The sequence below is a fragment of the Alexandromys fortis genome, unplaced genomic scaffold (genome assembly GCF_014885135.2).
Source record: "Alexandromys fortis isolate MF-2015 unplaced genomic scaffold, M_Fortis_MF-2015_v1.1 scaffold_183, whole genome shotgun sequence".
In the NCBI taxonomy this organism is placed as follows: domain Eukaryota; kingdom Metazoa; phylum Chordata; class Mammalia; order Rodentia; family Cricetidae; genus Alexandromys; species Alexandromys fortis.
Genome location: NW_026068079.1, coordinates 1,581,323 through 1,602,157, shown reverse-complemented (window position 1 = coordinate 1,602,157; position 20,835 = coordinate 1,581,323).

Genomic DNA, 20,835 nt, shown 5'->3' with positions numbered 1-20,835 from the left:
TCTCCAAATGATGGCAATTCACAACTCAGCCTAGACAGAAAAGACAAACCTACAGAGGATTTTCTCCACCGTGTTTATCTTTGGAGGTCTCTTGTGCATTAGTTATAAGAGTCTTGGTCTTGTTCAAAATTGTTTTGTTTTCCTTCTCCCTGGACCTCCCCCACCTCGCATGCCTTTTATAATGTTCTTAAAAAGTTGAGAATGGTTTATCTTAGCATTTGTAAGTTTATTTGTGGGTGCAATTGTGAAGCTCATCTTGTCAGTTTTATGAGCAGTCTGGATCCATTGTCCTTAGAAAACAAAAATGATTAACAGTGATTTGTTTTGTTACCCAATTGTTTAAATTATAATAACTCCCCATCAGGGTTTTTTAAGTACAGCTGTGTTTATGGATTAAGATCTACTGACTCAAATATTTACAGTGTTCCAAAAATTACGAGAACATACAGTGTCAGGAATTTTCCATAGGCTCCTTTGGGGTGGAGTGAGTGTCTGTTCAACTTGAAGAAAAAGCTTGAGGACAATTTCAGAGGACACTGACAGATCTACGTGAGTACATCACCAAAAAGACAACAAATGTTAGAGCTCTGAAGAAGGAAAATCTTGACAATAGTAACATTAACTTGCTGTGCATGGCTGCTTTGTGGGAATAGACAGAGCGATTAAAGCCCACAAGACTAGGAACACACATCCTCCTAGCTTATAAATCCTAGCTTGTGACTGTCACTAAAGTCTATATTGCTTTAAAATGATGCTGTCTTGGCATATGTAAAACTCAACTATTCTGGTATTAAAAACAGACCCACAATTTTCTAGTTCTACAATTTTCATAAATAACTTGATCTTTTTTTCGACCTTTCATCCCTGTCTAGGAATGAAGATAGAAAGGCATGGAAAACAAAAATCACCATGTGTGTAGATGTGCAGTGTTCACTCTTCATGTGGATGCTCAGTGCTCACTCTATGTGTGGATGCTCNGGGGTTGGTGAAGATCTTCTCCCAGTCAGTGGGTTGCCTTTTTGTCTTAGCAACAGTGTCCTTTGCTTTACAGAAGCTTCTCAGTCTCAGGAGGTCTCATTTATTCAATGAGGCCCTTACTGTCTGTGCTGCTGGGGTTATACTTAGGAAGTGGTCTCCTGTGCCCATGTGTTGTAGAGTACTTCCCACTTTCTCTTCTATCAGGTTCAGTGTGTTCAGACTGATATTCAGGTCTTTAATCCATTTGGACTTGAGTTTTGTGCATGGTGATAGATATGGATCTATTTTCATTCTTCTACAGATTGACATCCAGTTTTGCCAGCACAATTTGTTGAAGATGCTCTTTTGTTTTAAAATGTTTTATGTTCTCTCTTTCTACTCCATTCTGACTCTGGGAGTGTGTTGCTGGTTGTTGAGGCTCTTTGAATACCTATCGTCAGGCTTCATGCTAAGGGCTATATAGAGAAGATTTCATTTTTTAAGTACAGCAATGCTTTGTTGCTGTTTCTCATTTCTAAAATGGAAGCTAGAAGTTAGGAGCAGTGAAATTTCAATGGTGATAATTTAATGTAGCCTGGGGGCAGCTGGTGTCATGGATTAATAGGGTTTTCACAGTCAGGAACTGTATTTATACTGAAGCTGGCTGTTTGCTTTCATTGCAGTCAGCCTTCTGTGGTGGTGAACACTCAGCTGCCTATGTAATAATGGGGAAAGGAAATGCCTAGTGGATCATTTGGTTCTAGAAACTGGAAAGTCCATTGATTGAGAAGGGAAAGTTGCCTTTATTATTTCTTTCCATCTATTAAATGGTCTTAAAATATTTCTTCTTTTGCCCAAGTAAAATAAAAAAAATGAAGGTAATAAGGTAGGGTTTGCCATTTGTCTGAGGCATTATGGTATACCAGATAGAGCATAGAGAACTGAATTTAGGTCCTGGGCCCCTCTTTCCCAGATGTGTGCCTCTCTGCATGTTCTTCAAGCTAACTAAACCGCAGATACTCTAGCTATGAAATAGAAGTAAAGATACTTACTACTCAGTAGACATTTTATGAGCATAGGCTGACTTCATCATGGGAAGGGATTAGTATGGTGTCTAGGGTCTAAAAAAGTGCTAATTAGCTATTATTAGGATCCTCTGGATTGAGTTATTTGGGATTAACATGTGTAGACCAGATGATTTCTATGAACCCTGAAATTATCTACAAATGGGCTCTGCACAAGATTTTGAATCTTGAGCCACGAATATAATCATAAGCTGTGGAAAAACAGTCTAGAAGAAGGGCTTCGATTATCCAAAAGTTGGAAAGGATAAAGGAAGCAATCCTTTTGAAGTAAAAAGAGGGCTATGCAGTTGGACACTTGAGCCTAAGGTACAGAGTGTGGTTAGGGCTTAATGAGAAAATAGACTGAGAAGTATGGAGAGGAGAGGCCCAGAGAGCACTCGTGCCAGGTGAGAAGGGTAGGGCTAGATCCTGGAAGCAGAAGCCACTAGGGCAATGCCACCATAATGTTTGCATTGGAGAGTTCAAAAGCATAGTGGCATGCATAATTTAATAGAGCAAATGCCCCAGTTGATAACTTGTTTTAATTAAATTTGTGTGACTGAGGTTGTTTTATTTCTATTGTATATTGATTTGGGATAGACTGTAGTTTGGGGATGAAGGAAATGATGAGGTATCCTGGGGCATGCTACATGCAGGGAGCAAAGACACACTGGGCCCGAGGAGTCCTGCAAAGCCGTTTCTGTGGTCATTTCTGAAGAGGTGCTGAGAGCTGGTCTAGAAGAGTAGCCAGGAACATGTAGAAGACCAAGTCTTGACTCAGTCAGAGGCTGTAAGGCCAGGCTTTCCCTAGCTTTGCCTTGAGCCTGGCCTTTATCAATTGGTGCAGAAACTTGGTTTCTGAAACATTGCCAGCCAGGGCTGTCCTTTGAACACAAGGGCCAGCACAGCATAAGGGACCAGGGACTCAGCCTTTGTGCCGTGAGTATATTTTTGTAGAAGCAGAATGGACAGACCAGGTGGGAGTTTCTTACTCTCCCTTTTCTACCCTTTGATTTCAGGAATGCACAGGGAACCACTGTGGTTTGGATGTGGGTCTTGGATCTCAACAGTCAAATGAAGTCAGGCTGTCTGTCTGTTCTAAATTTAACTCCTTAACCACGTTTGGGCACAGTACCTTGTCTGAGGTTGTTTTCTCCCCAAACTGTATAATGTTAGGGTGTGGCAGGGAGGGATGCAGGCGATGACAGCAAAAGGCCTAGAAGAATATATGAGTTGCCCTCATAGCTAAATTGATTAGCAAGTAAACTCCTAACTCTGCCATCTGCTCTTTAAGCTCATTTGATCAGCTACAACTGGCTACAGACAGATTGCCTTGTTTAAACAGAACTCAAAAAATTACCATTTCAGAATGTATGCATAACATGATTCAATACCCTGTTCCTTAGCTTACTTCAGTAGCACAGAATGTGGAAAATATTAATCATTGCTATTTTAGGCATCTGCCATGTACAGCATGCTAGACTGAGCAGTCTCTATTATCTCATGTTAGCCTCATAGAAAGGCTATGAGCTGTAATCTATTAATAGCCTCCTACAAAAGATGGAGAAAAATTCACATTAAAAAACTTTTTCCCAAGAATTCATAGCTAGTGAATAAAATAGCCAAGACTTAAACTCAAATATCTTAAGGGCAAAAGGACTACATAATTGTGTAAGTACATGGAAGTGCCTTCCGGAGCCACTGGAGTCAGCCTGCTACTCATGCAAAGGTGATACCATCACCCATCTTTAGGATTGCTAGAGCTGAGGAAAGTGGGTGATGTGCACAGGAAATAAGAAGAGAAGGCACTGGAGCTAATATTCTTGTCTTCAAACCAAAAGCAGAATAAGCAGCTAGTTGTCTGCTATCTTTGTGAATTCCTTTTGTTTTAAACTGCTTTTCATAGCCTTCAGGAAAAGTTTCAAACAGTAAATATATTTTTCAGCCATCTTTTACTTCCCTCCATCACCCTCTACTATGTGAACACCTTGCATAGGCAGAGTGTAATGTTTAGAACTAAGCAAAGATTGACACAAATAATTTACTGAATTCAAACTTTTACTAAGTTGTTCATTTCTGTTATATCACCTGATGGTGTTGGTCAGGGGTATCTTGGAGACTGCAATTGTTGCAAGTGTTATGGGTTCCCTACTAGATTTGATGGGAAAAGGCTAGTGGTGAACATTGCATGCACCTTGGTCACAGGACAGGGAAAAATAAAGTTAAAGTTGGTCAGGAAGCTTTCTCTCTGCTGGCTAACCTTAAGTGTATCAGATAGTGATATATAGGCCGCTGGGGGTAGTGGTCATCAATAGCATTACTCATCTGTGCACCCTTTGAACTACAGTATTGACCAGCATGGAAGATAGTTCCATATATGCCACAGTGGCATGAATGTTATGGAAGTAGTCAACTGCTACCTTATTTAAGCCCCACTGCATTTAACAGAACATATGCCTTATACTATAAATACAGCCAAGAACCCACATAGGTCCAATTGGAAAACTTACTGTCATTACTTTGCTAAATGTACAGAAGATCAAACTGCCCTCTAAATTCTTATCTCTCTAATCATAGAATAGTGCTACTTTCAAACCTCATCAGAGAAAGCTCTTTGTGCAGAGGGATAATAGTTAAAATAAAAATTCATAATTGACCAAGGTATTTATGGAATTCTCAGTCACAAGTAGGACTTTGACATTACACACACATGCACACGTGTGCACGTGCACACACACACACACACACACACACACACACACACACACACACACACGCAGAGCTTAGGTACCACCATAGAAAAGGTGTCTGAAAGATTTCTCTTTTCCTTTACCTTGATGTTTTTGAAGAATACTTAGAATTATCAAGTGTTTTCATATAATGAGATTAAGGCTAAGTGGGTTGAACAAGAATGCTACAAAGATGATATCACATCTGGATCAGTGCACTCAACTGCTGTGTCAGTTAAAGTTTGTGTTTTTCTATCACTGGGCTCCATGGATCTCTCTTTTGAGTGGTTTTCATTGGATCTCTCTCCTAAAAAATAACCGCATTTTTTCCCTTACTTTTTCTATACTGACAAATGTCTTGGGAAAAATACCTTGATATATGCCTGTTTTCTCCTCGATTTTATATTTCATGACTTTAGGAATCATTTGTCCATCTTGTTTGCAACCATTATCTTTATGTTGCTTGGTCATCCTGAGTTTTAATTTATCTTTTTCTTTCTATGTGTATTATTCTATTAGAAGAATGGCTAATTCACATCTGTCTCTCTGTCTATTCATCTGTCTACCTATCTATCCAATAAGTTATTTTTATCCTATGGAATTATCAGTATTTCTGTATTTTATAGGTATATTCCAACATTGTTTATATAGTTACAGGCTTCTTTCTTGAGGGCACTTGGTATAATTCTATTTTCTTGTGTCCCAGAACCAAGAATTAGATTACGGACACACAAATCGTGGTAGAAATAGAGATAATTCATTAGGAAAGATAGCAACATTATTGAAAGGGAATGTAAGTGAACCATAGAGCCACAAAAGGTAAGAGGTTCAAATGGCTTGAACCATAAGAGTGATGTCCCTTTCTGATGGCATTTATCCAGCTCTCAACCTTCTTCTACATTGCTAATCATGTGCTTTTCTCAAACTATTCTGCCCCATGCGTATAGCTCTGATGAGAAGTGTTTCTATGCCCATTATCATAATTTATTCTGTAGTCAGGCTGAGCAGCTGGGGTCATTCAGAAGCCCCCCATATTTACTATCATGCATCTTTCAGCTTCCTTATTTTCACATTCATTTACATTAAATTCAATAGTAAAGTAGAAATGGGAATCGTTCCTCTTATCTTATTTCTTTAATCTTTTTCGTCTCTTCTAACAGCATTATTTTTTTCTGACAGTTGATACTTCCAGCTCCATAGTCTCCCTCCAATCTCTATTCCTGGCCTCCCCTATTTGGGGCACATCCCTTATGATTTGAACCATGTCATGTTGCTCTTGTTCTGCTCATCAGAGCTCCTTCTTTGTATACTGAGGTTGAAGTAGTGTTCTGAAATTAAAATTGGATTACCTCTTTCAAGACTCTTGTTCTTAGTTAAGAGGAGATCAGGTGTCCATTAGCCTGACTTGACTCACGTAAATGATCACAGACAACTTTTTTAGCATCTGTTCTTCTCTGCATCTGTTCTTGTTTCTGGACCTAGATCTTCAACTTTCCCGAAATTCCTTGCTTTAGTTCTCTTCTTTATGCTATACACATTTGTCATTGATTTTGATTAGACTTCTTTTAGTATTGAATTGGAAGCTTTGTAAGATTGTTCATCAAGTTAAGGCATCTACTACTAAGGCTGATCACCTAATTTCAATACTTTGGACTTGTATGATGGAATGGAATAAATGAGTTCTGAACATTGTCTTCTGATATCTACACAAACAGCATGGCACACACACTTACCCACATACAACATTTAAAATATGAATAGGAGATATTTAAGATATTTAAATTAACTTACTTTAGTTAATGACTTCCTTATCATCCTTGGAGGATAATAGAAAAAAAATTAGAAATTAGATTGGTTGGACTTTTACATCTATTAAAATTGTTCCTCACTTCCTTGATATCCACTTACTCAAAAATCCTCACACTGAGATATATCACATCGCTGGGACACCTAATTTTTATTTCTTGGAGAAACAGGGAAGAGATGAATTAGATTTTCCTGAAGTACTTTAGTTGAGTTAAAATCATGAAGCAGAGTTAGTAAAATGTGGAATTTTGTAAAAATTAAATGATTCCAGTTTCTTTAAGTTGTTTGAATCTCCTTAGCAAATTAAATTTTATCATTCTAATTCATCATCATCTTCATATATCACCACCACTAACAAGACTAAAACCTTAGCCGTACCACAATGATAATCACCAGCAACGCACACCTTACCCAACCATCATACTAATACCACAAAACACCGGCAACATCAGCATCTGTGCTCAGCACACTGCTAAAACTCCAGGAATTAGACTCAGAATAATACCATAAGTTATGCTAACTACCTATCATGAGTTAACCACCTTTTCCTTCTTAATAAGCTTATTGCTTATGTGAATTGACTGAGACATGAATAAATTAAAGAATTTGCCTAAAGTTATTAGTATATAAGTAGTGGGGAAAGCAGAAATACTGGGGAAAAGTGCTCAGTGAATTTTGGTATCTACTCATTTAATTCAAATATTAAATAAGTGATAAGAAAATGGACACAGACTTCTTTGATTGTAAGCCTAAGACCTTGTTCTTCATGCTACAAACATATGTAATTTTGTATTAACTTTCAAATTTCTCATTGTCCACCCGTTTAGCATTTCCTAACTGCAAACATTAGACATAAAAAATATTTCTGGAACCAGATGGTGGTGGCTCACGCCTTCAATCCCAGTACTAGGGAGGTAGAGGCAGGCAGATCTCTGTCAGTTTGAGGCCAGCCTAGTCTACAAGAACTAGTTCTATAACACACTTCAAAGCTACAGAGAAACCCTGTCTCAAAGAACAAACAAACAAAAACCCCAAATAAATATTTCAAGAGAAAATGAAAAAGAGACCCAGAAAAGTGACTTAAAATTAATAAAGTGATTTCCTGTCTTTTCTAAGCTCCAAATAAAATTCAAAAATAAATGAATTTATTTTCACTTATTTGAATTCACTCCACTAGTTATTCATGAATTTAATGCTCAGTGCATGCATTTCAGTATCCAAACAGGAAGAATCCTGCATTTTTTGACTATGAAAGAAGGGCAAAGACTTCTAGCTGATTTACCCAGAGGGAAAAGCAGTGAGGCAGAGAGCTGAAGGACAGCAGTGCTAGAGGGGAGGGGTCAACTTTGAGAGGTCCCCTTAATCTCAGTGGTGGGAAATGGTTTGGGCTTGAGTGACGTGGATTAGTTTTACATTCAAGGGGTGAAATGGTTTATGGCTTCTGAATAGCTCTCTTCCTCAGGTGAGGCACAGACAGGTCTATGTAACAAAGCTGCGGCTGATTGAAAGGAGTTTAGAATCTGGGTTTCTGGAATTGGATAAGGCAAGCAGTTGGCCGTGAAGCCTCTGGCTTCGTTTCAGGAACATTCTGTTGGGCAGGTTGTGAAATCCCGGTGCATCTTATATGTCTTCCTTTCCGGTTATGGTTTGTGCTTGCTCTAGTCGGCATTCAGCTTTGTTGATGTACACATCCTTTGAGCTGTGATGTTCCAGGTGAGGTGAAGGTCACAACTCTGTTATCTATTCTGAGTACACTCAAGGTCTACATATTTCTAGCTCCTCATTAGAATGACAGGATAAAAGGAGCAGGAGAAACACGGGGAGAATTTGGAGCTGAATTCGGAAAGTGCATGAAATTTCTGAAACAGGAATTTACATCCAGGCTTATATAGTGGCTTTCAGGCTCATTCACAGTCTCAATTATTAATAGCTTTGTTACCTATACTTAAGACCATGGACTGTGCCTCTCCACCTGTTTCCATCACCCCTTGATGTCTTGACTGGTCACTAATCTTGCCATACTCCACAAACTTTACCATACTTTCAGTCTTGAGCAAATATTATTCAACATCTTGTATTTGTCATCTAAATAAATGAAAAGTTCTTCGTGGAAGTCCTTGCCAACACAGGGAAGCAGGAGGAAGAGAAGGAGGGAGGGTTGGCTAGCGCTTACAGTCAAAATAAGCTTATGTAGTCAAAGGAGAAAGGCAGAAATGAATAATCATTAGAGAAAAAATCAGTGTCCTGAACATGGTGAAAGTTAAATGCGGAACTATTTTTCCTTTGGGATCTGACTATGTTGGGAAAGACAGCAGGGCATGTATGTGAAAACACTTTTAAACTGAGAGATGAATGAATAAATTTCAGTTACAGAAACTACAGCAACAACAACAAAAATTTGTTATAGAAAAAAGAAAAGTCATTGATAAAGTCTAATGTTGTCAATAGAAGAGAACACTGGACGGCACTTCAGCCGTGCTTATAGGGAACATTGGAATGGGGGTAGGCCATAGGGGTGGGGCTGAGACAAGATTGGCAGGGAAGGGATAGACTGTGAGTGCCTTTGTGAGCTCTACACAGGCCATTAACTTCAGTGATAATAGTAGCATTTTGGATCTGAACCCTTGTGGGTCTAGTAGACAAGGAAGCATGAGAAGGTAGTTGACTCAGACAAATTCTCTGAACTGCTGCCTTTCTTCAGCTCGCTCTAGAGACTTTCTGTGTGGAGTAGCAACCCATGTGTTGAAATAGGAGCAGCGGGGCTGCGTCCCCAGCACCCCATCCGCCTGCTAGCTAATGCCCGAAATAACAACACACAAATTATATTCTTTTAAACACTGCTTGCCCATTATATCTAGCCTCTTCTCAGCTAACTCTCGCACCTGGACTAGCCCATTTCTAATAATGTGTGTAAGCACCCCAAGGTGCGCTTACCGGGAAGATTCTAGCCTACATCCATCCTGGGTCTGAGCTGCATGGGTCTGCCTCAGAGCGCAGAGTTTCGTGTCTATCCGGCAGAGCTGAGCATGGCGTCTCTGCTCCAGAGAGCAGAGCTGTCGGGTCTCCCCGGGAGCAGAGCAGAGTCTGACCTCACTTCCTCTTCCTCCTGTTTACTCCCCCCACCTATGTTTTAACCTATCAGGGCAAGCAGTTTCTTTATTGCTTAACCAATGAAATCAACAGATTGATATATGACACTCCCACATCACCCATGTGCCCAGTCATGTTACTTCATCTGTTAAGCAGGGCCTGTCCTCCATTGTAACCCTCCTCAGGAAGGTTTTTCCAGACTTTTAACCAATTGACTCCTTCCAGGTTAATGGGGTCATAATGCTATATGTGAAAGGATCTAGTTTCTGACGGATACTAAGTAAAAGTTTTTAACCTTTGCCTCCCTTCCTTGTTTTACAATTTATTTAAGTACTGACCCTGTCTTATAAAGCATAAAATACTCTATTATATTAGGTAAGGAATGCTTATCAAAAAGTCGTTGGGCAAACTGTTGAAGGCAAATAGTTAGAAAGTTTAAGCTCATAAAGTTGGAATGAATCTCAGAATCATTCAGTAATATGGTGTTGAAACAACAAAAACCAAGAAGTCTTTTCTGCTGTGCGATCCTTCTGTTGTAGTGACCCACCATCACTAACTCCTACATCCAGGCTTTTCTATCCCTGTCTTTTACGCCAAAGCTTAACTCCTAACTTGCCTAGAAATAATCTAAGACTTCTTACATAGGGGTTCTGTACAGACAAGTCCTCACTCACGCATTCCCTTAGAAGACTGGCTGCAGTGGTCAAAGGAAAACTAAAGACTGAGAGCAGAGTAGCTTCGGAGTCTGTTAGAGACTCATGTATTCTAATGGTTAGATTCAAGTATTTAACTGAATTCAAACACGAAATACCCCAATCGCTAACCCCACTTCCAAAGGAAACCTTCTCTCTTGACTTGTTCCATATAATGTGGCTTTTGCCATATCCAATCCAGGATGAAATTATTGTGACTGTCACCTTTGCATGGATCTCTCCACAGGTGGTCTTCTATCCACCCTTTAGCTGTTCTCATGAGCCATGGTCCTGTTATCTTTTCCAAGAATGTTCCACCTCTTATCTTTCTTATATCAATTTGTTTTTCTACTTTATCAAATTGAATCTTTTAAATTCTGAGTTTGGATCTAGCCTTCAGTAAAGTTACTTCATGTTTCTCATTGGTTTATAGAGAAGGTTATAAACTCCGACCTTAGACATTCTAGTCTCTTCATAAATACCTATGGCTGTCCAACAGTCTGTTTACACTCGTCTCCTGTGCTTGCCTATAGATGAAGCAAACCATTGCTTTTATTTCCTGGTAGTACTCTCAATGACAGACTTACTTTATCTGCTTGTTTTTTTTTTTTTTAATTTTATTTATTTATTTATTTATTAAAGATTTCTGTCTCTTCCCCGCCACCGCCTCCCATATCCCTCCCCCTCCCCCAATCAACTCCCCCTCTCTCATCAGCCCNTTTTTAAAAGCAGAATTATCTTTTTTTCTTTTTTAAATTTATTTATTTATTAAAGATTTCTGTCTCTTCCCCGCCACCGCCTCCCATATCCCTCCCCCTCCCCCAATCAACTCCCCCTCTCTCATCAGCCCTAAGAGCAGACCAGGTTCCCTGCCCTGTGGGGAGTCCAAGGACCTCCCACCTCCTTCCAGGTCTAGTAAGGTGAACATCCAAACAGCCTAGGCTCATCAGCTTAAAAGTCTGCTTTTCACCGACCTTCCATGCTAAACATGTCCTCTGAGGACTTTGGAATCTACTTCTCTTTTCTTTCTTATGCATACCAGTGATGTATTCACTGGCTTAAAACTAATTTCAAAAGTTATCTAATGATATTCTGTGTCTGTTTTGATTCTATGATCTTCATGGGGACAGAGATTGGAACTAAGTTTTATATCATCCCTGTGCCTAGCATGGTGCTGCCTATTTGTGAGTCTGACCTACCTCCTGGGAAGAGACTCCTTATGTTGAGTACTTACTGCAAATAGAAGCAGAGAGCTTATCAAGAGAATCAAAAGCCGCACTGATGGAAATAAGTGTAATCTCCAAATGATGGCAATTCACAACTCAGCCTAGACAGAAAAGACAAACCTACAGAGGATTTTCTCCACCGTGTTTATCTTTGGAGGTCTCTTGTGCATTAGTTATAAGAGTCTTGGTCTTGTTCAAAATTGTTTTGTTTTCCTTCTCCCTGGACCTCCCCCACCTCGCATGCCTTTTATAATGTTCTTAAAAAGTTGAGAATGGTTTATCTTAGCATTTGTAAGTTTATTTGTGGGTGCAATTGTGAAGCTCATCTTGTCAGTTTTATGAGCAGTCTGGATCCATTGTCCTTAGAAAACAAAAATGATTAACAGTGATTTGTTTTGTTACCCAATTGTTTAAATTATAATAACTCCCCATCAGGGTTTTTTAAGTACAGCTGTGTTTATGGATTAAGATCTACTGACTCAAATATTTACAGTGTTCCAAAAATTACGAGAACATACAGTGTCAGGAATTTTCCATAGGCTCCTTTGGGGTGGAGTGAGTGTCTGTTCAACTTGAAGAAAAAGCTTGAGGACAATTTCAGAGGACACTGACAGATCTACGTGAGTACATCACCAAAAAGACAACAAATGTTAGAGCTCTGAAGAAGGAAAATCTTGACAATAGTAACATTAACTTGCTGTGCATGGCTGCTTTGTGGGAATAGACAGAGCGATTAAAGCCCACAAGACTAGGAACACACATCCTCCTAGCTTATAAATCCTAGCTTGTGACTGTCACTAAAGTCTATATTGCTTTAAAATGATGCTGTCTTGGCATATGTAAAACTCAACTATTCTGGTATTAAAAACAGACCCACAATTTTCTAGTTCTACAATTTTCATAAATAACTTGATCTTTTTTTCGACCTTTCATCCCTGTCTAGGAATGAAGATAGAAAGGCATGGAAAACAAAAATCACCATGTGTGTAGATGTGCAGTGTTCACTCTTCATGTGGATGCTCAGTGCTCACTCTATGTGTGGATGCTCCGTGCTCACTGCATCTGTGAATGCTCAGTGCTCACTCTATGTGTGGATGCTCAATGCTCACTCTATGTGTGGATGCTCAGTGATCACTGCATCTGTGAATGCTCAGTGCTCACTCTATGTGTGGATACTCAGTGCTCACTCTATGTGTGGATGCTCAGTGCTCACTCTATGTGTGGATGCTCAGTGCTCACTCTATGTTTGGATGCTCAGTGCTCACTCTATGTGTGGATGCTCAGTGCTCAGTCTATGTGTGGATGCTCAGTGCTCATATTGTGAGTAGATGTGTAATGTTCACTGGATTCTTCCTTGTAGTCAGAGTCTACCCTTGAAATCAGTACCTGATGCAGGTCAGTTACATTTGTCATACCTCAGAGGAAATTTATAAAATTGTAGGAATAATACTGTTTTGAGAATAGGAAAATATTTATTCCTGCTTGTTATGCAATTTTATTGTCATGGCCTGGCCTTTAGTTAGTGTACTTCACCACTTCACTCTATACCTTGTGCTCAGCCAATGGCTTCCTCATGTTGAAGACTGTTTATTTGACCTCATATATGAGGAAACATTGCTGAGTTCACTATAATACCTCCAGTGTGTATGTGTGCATGTGTGTATGTGTGTGTATGTGTGCGTATATGTATGTGTATGTGTGTGTATATGTGTGTGTATGCATGTGTTAGGAAAGAGGAAGAAATAATGAAATAATGGAAGGAAATGAATGGAAAGGGAAAAGGTGAAGGAAAAACAGAAGTAAGAAATTTACAAATTTGAGGAATTCAGTTTTGTTCTATTTAATTCATAGTAAACATGAGTGATAGAAAACACATGTCACATACCAAGAGGACAAGTCACAAAAATAGCCTCCAGACTACTAGATCCCAGCTGCAATTACCTTTTACAAAGCATTTTCATACTTAACAAAATTTAACTTCTAAAACCTTGTGAAGTAGCCTGGGCAGAAATAATAACCCACTCCATTTTAAAGGATACTAACATCATCAGAATTACTTACTTAAGGTTACCTAGTCACATAGGTTGGGACAATGGTTTAAATTTTCTAAATTGAAATGATGAGCTGCAATACTTACACTCTGCAGGTTTAGATACTCTTTTGGAGTCCAGAAAAATGTTTTTACTTTTTAGCTAAAATAACAAGGAAGACAACAGTGAATTAATTGCAAGAAGCAGTCAAGGGCTCTGTAAAAATAGAAATACGTATTCTTATAAGAATGGAGAATGGCCGGGCAGTGGTGCTACATGCCTTTAATCTCAGGACTCCTAGAGGAGGAGGCAGGTGAATCTCTGAGTTCAACACCAGCCTGGTCTACAGAGGGAGTTTCAGGATAGCCAGAGAAACACAGAGAAACCCTGTCTTGGGAAAAAAAAGAAACAAAAAGAAAGCAAAAACAATGGAGAATATAGGGCTGGATGGTGATACAGAATGCTGCAAGAGTGCTTGATTAGCGTGCACAAGGCCTTGGGTTAGAATATAAGCACTGAAAAAAAAAGGACTCAAAGTAATCTGTAGGACACAATGTTTGAGAAAAATCAAAGTTTAAATCACATTGCTATTATGGTTTGTAGCGTTTTGAAAAAGGGTAGAGAGCAAATCACAGTGCCCATTAGGACACATAACGCTGCTTTTCAGCACCAACTTTGAACTATTTGAACTGTTTGAGTCTCAGCTTTCCAGTCTGTACGGGGGATGAACAATACCTCCTTCCTAGAGAAATTATGAAGCTTAAGCAGAACAGTCTAAAGAAATAGTTCTTACGGAGAGGGCATTAGTACATGAGACATGCCCTTGAACATGGGGAATGAAAGCAGATTTACTTATGTTACACCAGCATTCTAGGTGGAGGTTATCCTTGACCTGGCATTCTTACCATAGCCATATAACCACCACAGTCCTGGAAATCTACCTTACAGCTGCCTTAAAACCAAGTAGTGCTGAAACCTCCATGATTCTCTGCTTGGGAACACTCAGTGCCTGGCAGTGAATGGATAAGGAGTTAGCAGACATCAGTGAGTTCTTGTAGAGATCTGCTTCCACAAAGGCTCTCTTCTTCCCATCACATCCAACAATATACCAAACTACCGTTTTTGTGAACCATATCAAGAAGTTATATAAGTTCACCAAAACGGTAGTTTGCTATATTGTTGGAAGTGATGGGAAGATGACATAATTAAGGGTTTCTGTTCTATTAGTAGATGGGTAATGATTGCCTTTGAATCGGTTATTGAAAAATGCAGGTTTTGAAAGTACTATTGTATCTTTATTCCTAGGTACAACAATGGCTTTCCTAAACTGTTTGGGGCCTAAGTTTTGGTACATTTGAATATGCTCCACCATGAAGTCATGGAAGCTTCTAAAATGTGGGTAAGTGTTTTAGTTAGGGTTTCAACCATTGTGAAGAAACATCATAACCATGGCAACTCTATAGGCATCCTCTTGGATATTAATCTTCATCAGGCGATGAAAAGAGACAGAGACCCACATTGGAGCACTGGACTGAAATCCCAAGGTCCAAATCAGGAGCAGAAGGAGAGAGAGCACGAGCAAGGAACTCAGGGCCATGAGGGGTGCACCCACACACTGAGACAATGGGGATGTTCTATCGTGAACTCACCAAGGCCAGCTGGCCCGGGTCTGAAAAAGCCTGGGATAAAACCAGACTTGCTGAACATAGTAGACAATGAGGACTACTGAGAACTCAAGAACAATGGCACTGGGTTTTGATCCTACTGCACCTATTGGTTTTGTGGGAGCCTAGGCAGTTTGGATGCTAGCCTTACTAGAGCTGGATGAAGGTGGGTGATCCTTGGACTTCCCACAGGGTAAAGAACCCTGATTGCTCTTTGGGCTGATGAGGGAGGGGGACTTGGTTGGGGGAGGGGGAGGGAAATAGGAGGCGGTGGCGGGGAGGAGGCAGAAATCATAAATAAATAAATATAAATAAAAATATTAAAAATATAATTAAAAACATGGTTTGTGTGCAAAAAAAAAAAAAGAAAGAAAACATTTAATTGGGGATGGCTTACAGTTCAGAGATTTAGTCCATTATCATCACGGTGTGTTAGGCTGACATGATGCTGGAGAGGTGGCTGAGAGTTCTACATCTGGATCAAAAGGCAGTAGGAAAGAGAGTGACAGCAGGCTTATCATAAGCATCTGACAGCTCAAAGCCCACCACCAATGACACACTTTCTCCAAAAAAAGGCCACACCCACTCGAACAAGATCACACATTTAATGACATTCCCTAGGAGTCTGTGAGGGTCATTTTCATTTAAACCACCATGGTAAGGTAACAATTTTTAAGGTAGGGAGACTCTTCTGGGATTTGCTTCACCTTCTTAGAAGTGGAGAATTTTGTTTATCTAAAAGCAGAAAAATTGTTGCAGGTGTTATGGGAAACAGATTCAAATATCGGAACAGAACGTTCTGATCTGCTGCTGCCCACGCTGGGACTGAGATGGTCCCTGGAAGGACTTAAAAGTGACCAGTGGGAACTAAAGGTGCTGTAGAAGACAGCTAGGCAGGCGTGTGGTTCTGTAGGTCTACAGCCTGAGTGGTTGCATGAGTTTGGAAGATGATTCTTTTTAGAATCTTCAGACAACAGACAAGATCTTATTTTTAGCCTTGTACTATTGGAAAATAAGGCAGAAGCTAAATTTATAGAGATATATATTCCATAGGACTATGAAATAGTGTGCTTGTGCTTTAATCATCTGCATCTGTGGTAATTTGTTACATAAGCATTGGAAAAACACAGTTGAGCATTTTGTACCCTGAACTGAAAGGAAGAGTTCTTTATGCTTAAAGTTCCCATTTTAAGGAAGTCTTGTTATGTTAAGTCTGTTTGAGCCCATGAGAATAACAGAAAATTTAAAAGAGAGTCAACACAAAATGTCCATGATAAGCATCTAGCACAGCTAGAACTCATGGAGAGCTTGTGGGAGCAGCCACTTAGGAATGAGATGTGGCAGTATCATCCAAAATTAAACATACTCCTATATAAGGAGCCAACAATCCCACACTCAGGAACTGACTCAAAGAACTAAAAGCATACATCCACAAAACACCTTTTGGATGAATGTTTATACTGGCTTTATTTGGCATAGCTCAAAACTGGAAGCAGTCAGCTTTATGTCAACAGAAGAATAGAATAATAAGCTGTGGTAAGTTCATACTATAGAGCATTATACAGAGTGTCCTAACAGGCAAATCCATGGGGACACAAACTTGATTAGTGGTTTCCAGAGCCTGGGGGCAGAAAGGAATGGGAAATTGCTGGAGTGGGTACAAGGTTTCCTTTGAGGATTGTGAAATGTTCTGCAACTATGTAATGTGATCATTTCACAAACATGAAATTATAACAGCCATTGAGTCACAGATTTTATAAGGGCAAAATAATGATGTATTGATTGTAGGTCCATTTCCAAAACACAGAAATGAAGTGAAATGAACACACTATAAATAAATGAAACAGTGAAAGGGACTAGACAAACTTATAGGTAAATATAATTTCTTAAATACAATTAGTTTAGAGAAGACAAAATTAACAGTATAGGACAGAGAAGTGTTTGCTTTTAAGAAGATAAGGTTAGATATGCACCATGGAACAGCTTGGGAAACTTGTTGCTATGTTGATAACGCTTTATGTATTGTTAGGGTTTTCAGTTAGGCATATGTCAAGTCTCAGCCACTGGTATCTGTTCACTGTATGGAACATTAACCACACAAAGACAGAAAAGTTACTGAACCATATTCTGTGATATATAAATAAAAGTACTTAGAATGACATTTCTGGGTATACAGCTTACTTTGAAGTGGATTGAAGGCAACACAAACTTAATTGGCACAGAGGTGCAGTTAAATTAATAGATATAGATTATAGAGAGTATAGGGAGATGTTATTGTAGTATCTAAAGAGATCACATATGCATTTGCTACACAGATTTACAATTTCCCTGTATGGATGTATTATTTATAGGAAAGTATTAGAGAACAAAACACATTTCTACTTGGACTTCACAATGATAAGGTAGTCATTTTTTCACAGGACTGCTCACATTGCTTCCAATAATCTCTTTTAAAACACTTATATTTCATTTTATATGTGCATATGAATACTTACATGAATGAATGTGTTCCAAATGTATGCTTAGTGTCCACAAAGGCCAGAAGAAGTCAGCAGATGCCCTGGGACCATAGTTACATTATGGTTATCCACAGACATTTGGGTGCTGTGAGCCCAACATAGATCTTCTGTGATAGTAGTAACTGTTTATTTTTGAATCATCTCTCTAGCCCCTCCTGTCAGGGTTTTATGCCATAATCTTCCTTCATGTACCAATATTTTGCATTGTTTCTATCCTGTATTTTTATTTTGCCCTGGGTCTCTCAGAGAAGCTGTTATCACCAACCTGTATAATAGTTAAACAGTGGAAGTATAAGTAACACCAACTATATAAATGGTTCAAAACTATCTTCCTTCAAGTGCCTCACTATTATAGATGTCTTCTGATGAACAGAAACATACACATCTTTCAGAGTTCTGTTAGAAACATAGACTCCCAGATTTCACTCTAAATCTGTTTAGAATCTGTTGTTTAATGACTCCCAGGTAATATGTATGTAAATTAACATTTAAAGAATGATTCGGGATATTAATGACAAAAACAAGAAGGACTGGAATAGGACAAGGAATATTAAGCAGCAAAGACATCTTCTTAGGGGGTATAATTTATATAGAACTATCAGACTAATGAGGATAGTAGAGACTCAAGATTATAGTAGCATTGCATTTGTATTTTCATAAGTAAAGCTTGCCTGAGGATCAGAAAAGTACAACAACCACACTGGGCAGCCGTACAGACCAGATAGAAATGTCACACACTTTTAATCCCAGTAGCCACAGTAGCTTGCCATAGAAGCCAGGTGGTTATTGTGCACACCCTTAATCCCCAAACTAGAGAAGATTATAAAATGGGAGGAGACAGTTCAGCTTAAGTCTTGTTCTGAGATTCCTGGAGTAGGATCGCCATTTTGAATTGAGGTAAGAGCCAGTTCCCGGTTGATTTGTTTTTCTGACCTTCAGGTTGAAGCCCAATTTCTGTCTCAGTTTTTACTATTGGGCTTCACAAGATGATCCAGAAATTTATACTCTGATTGCATGGATAAGTCAGTTGGTCTAGACGCCATGGCACATTCCATGTGCTGCTCTGGCTGAATGGCAGGCATGCCCTGGCACTGTGGTCCTCAGGTGGTACACTTCTTGAGTTTTATTTCTAGAATCCTCTGTGTATAAAGTATGTTGTTCTAATATTACATCACTTTATGCATGAGTAGCATGAGTTGTTTTCACTTCTGGCCTCCTAATTCTAATTATTTAAGTACAAGATATAAGAGTTTACATGATCCTACTTCATGTTCTGGCTTTGTGGGAGCCTAGCCAGTTTGGATGTCCACCTTCCTAGACCAAGATGGAGCGGGGAGGACTTTGGACTTTCCACAGGGCAGGGAACCCTGACTGCCCCTCGGAACACATTCATCTTTAAGGTTATCTCGAATTCCTGTTTTCTTGCCCCAAGAGTTTTGTTCAAGAGCCATTAGGCAAATCTGACAGTACAATAGGTGTGATAGACAAGGTGGTTTTTCTCTTCGCATGTGAAGAGGAAATCTAGGGGGAATGAGAGAGTGACCCATGTCTCATAATTTCCCTTCCCCTCCTCCCTGTGTAAGCCGCTTTAGCCTCGAAGTAGAGGGACTTGGAGAAACCTGATAAAGTTTTCCCTCATGCTTGAAATGTNGCCTCCCATTTCCCTCCCCCTCCTCCCTCTCCTCTCCTCCTCCCTTCACTCCTCTCCCCCTCCCTCTCCAGTCTGAAGGGCAGTCAGGGTTCCCTGCCCTGTGGAAAGTCCAAGGTCCTCCCCCCTCCATCCAGGTCTAGGAAGATGAGCATCCAAACTGGCTAGGCTCCCACAAAGCCAGAACATGAAGTAGGATCAAAACCCAGTGCCATTGTCCTTGGTTTCTCATCAGCCCTCATTGTCTGCCATGTTCAGAGTCCGGTTTTATCCCATGCTTTTTCAGTCCCAGTCCAGCTGGCCTTGGTGAGCTCCCAATATATCAGCCCCACTGTATCAGTGGGTGGGTGCACCCCTCATGGTCCTGACTTCCTTGCTCATGTTCTCTCTCCTTCTGCTTCTCATTGGGACCTTGGGAGCTCAGTCCAGTTTATTTTGTTTTAATGAACACCCACTGTGATTAAAATCTTTCCCATCTTTACTCTTCCCAAGTTCTTCACTGGTTTTCGACTTCTTGGACTTTGCTAGTGGTGAATGTTCTCTCTAGCATGGTGGGACATGGTATAATCACCATGCAGATTCACTATTGACAGTAGAGATTCCAAAAGGGAGCTGAGGCTGAAGACCTGATTATCACGTTCTTTAGTTTCGGCTCAAATGCTACATGTTTGATGGAATTCTGTTTAATGTCCACACATGCCTTCAGATGAAGCTCGGTTTAAATGGGGTCTTCTAGATTGCACACGTGTTTGTAACTTACATGGAGGGAAAAATACTGTGTATGTTAACTTGATGTTAGCACAGAAATTCTTCCCAAATTATGAAATATTTTCTCAACCAAAATACTTTCATTGATTTCTTTCAGTGGAAGGTGAAACAGGCCTTTAGGGAAGGTTAGAGGCAAGATGTTGAAAGAGAGAATATCATTGCTTAGTACTAAAAAAAATCAATCCAGTAAGACAAAGAAGAATGTATAGGAATTAGGAAAGATAGGAAGCATGGCAAGATACTAGTGTCTTACTAGTGTCTGAAGCTGGGAAACTGTGCTAGGTAGGCTAAATAGTGCACAATGGCACCCCAGCAGTTCTTCCCTGAACAAGGAAGGTTCTCAGGGAAGGACGCTATGTGCATTCAGACACAGTTACACATACAGGAGTATCTCACTTGAAGTCAATGGTTTCCATCCTAGCTCACCAACCAAGAACAGACAATGAAAGGTTTCTGAGTAGATGAACAAAGAGTATCGTTAATAACTCCCAATAATAATACACAATAACCATTTACAGAGCTTGCATGTATTAATCATCCATTTTGCTAAATTCTTTTTTTTAAATATAATTTTTTATTGAAAAAAAATTTTTCCGCCTCCTCCCTGCCTTCCATTTTCCTCCCCGTCTCCCTTTTCCCCCC